The sequence below is a fragment of the Dendroctonus ponderosae genome, unplaced genomic scaffold (assembly GCF_020466585.1).
Source record: "Dendroctonus ponderosae isolate FM_Combo_2020 unplaced genomic scaffold, Dpon_F_20191213v2 Dpon_F_20191213_3, whole genome shotgun sequence".
In the NCBI taxonomy this organism is placed as follows: Eukaryota; Metazoa; Arthropoda; class Insecta; order Coleoptera; family Curculionidae; genus Dendroctonus; species Dendroctonus ponderosae.
Genome location: NW_026018508.1, coordinates 15,904,324 through 15,906,085, shown reverse-complemented (window position 1 = coordinate 15,906,085; position 1,762 = coordinate 15,904,324).

The following is a 1,762-nucleotide window of genomic DNA, read 5'->3' as shown; positions in this document are numbered from 1 at the left end:
AGTTTGCAAATCGTAGTAGAACAATTTACTTAAATTAGGGTCTGGCTCGCGAGGGTCTCGAGACGTTCGATGTTTTATGCACATTTAGTCGGTGCACGAGGCCTTTATGGTCGTATTTCCTTTATACGAACTCGGAAAATTGCAAAACATGCTTTAATTAAAAAATCGAATTAATGCTAATCCTTTCTTTTGCTGTAATTGCGAAAGGTAATTTGATATTTCCGACCATCAAAGTATTCAAAATGATTGGCACGATATCGTAATGTTTTTATCAATTTATTAAAAATGAGCGAAATGTGGAGAGTTTTTGAGGAAGTAGGAAGCACAAGTGAAAAAATTCCCATTCAGGATGATCAACTTTTTCACTTTTACAAATTTTTACTAAATTTATAATTTCTCAATTTAAAATTTGATTGCCAAACCTTTTTTGCATTAAAAGCATTAATTAGGTCGATGCCATCAGCTCGAAATGTTCATTAGAAATAAAAATTGTCAACTTAGTGCCTGACGATTTTTAATTTAGTCCATAACTTTTAGATGTTGAACTTTTTTAGTTTCAAACAAAGAAACAATTTCAGTATAAAACCAGTAATGTAGGCTTTAAACCTTATTTTTTGCACGTTGCAAATAAAACTGAAAATGCCGCCTATTTTCTCATGATGTTTGCGACGGAAATCCTGAAAGTTTCACTTAACGACTTTGTTTAAACTTTTTCTCAGTTTTTTTAACGTTAAACTGAGAATCCTAACTTTTATGCATCTAAACGTATCTTTTTGTCCATCTAATCTATCCAGTATCTAAAGTTTGGCTTATGCAGGTCTAAAATCTAAAAATTTATTACCTAAAAAGTTATTAAATTTGTCGAAAATCGAGCGAATAAAAACATGAAATTTCAGAAAATCATAGGATAATCCTTAGTTTAATCGAGCAAAAAGTTTCATCCAGTTTAGACTCTATTTCGATTTTCAGGAATTTTTCTTGCCAAAAGAAGTAGTGATCTGCAGCTATGCAAGTCTAGTTTTAAAAATTCATAATTTTGAAAACCGAGCGAATAAAAAGCACAAATTTCAGAAAATCATAGGAGAACTCTTTGTTTAATCGATCAAAACGTTTCTAGTTTAGTTTGTATCTGGAGTTTTAGAATTTTTTTAGGCCTCGAACTAGTGAACCGCTAATATGCAAGTCTAAATCCAAAAATACATAACTTTGAAAAACGAGCTAAAATTTCAGTAATCTGTAGAAGACAGTTTTGCTTGAAAGCACAGAAAATGTTCCTCATTTAGCACTGATCGTTGAGTTTTTTATTTAGTAGTTTTTTTTTGCTCAGACGTTATGAATTAGGTATTTGATTAAATTCGTCGCAATTATGCAAACCCGAATGTAAAAATTGCAAAACTGAAATTTGTGAAATCCCTAGAAGAAACATTTGTTTAAAATTCTGGAAAGTTTCATTCATATGAGAATGACTGCTGAGTTGCTTATTGAGGACTTTTTCTGAGTCAAAAGCAGTGTGTCTATAATGAAATTGTTCACTCGAAAACCCGAAAAAGAACAAGTTTTTTAACATCAGTTGATGGTTTATTAGAAAAATTGTTTCGTTCAAAAATTGATTATTTGAACCTTTTTTCTTTACTGATTTGCTCGTTGGACTTCAATTTTCATTTTATTTGGCTAACGAAATTATTTCTCTAGCTGAAGCTTTCTTCAATCGTAAGCCTTGTGGGACAATGTTACTATTGATTATAAGATTTTGTCCATCCTT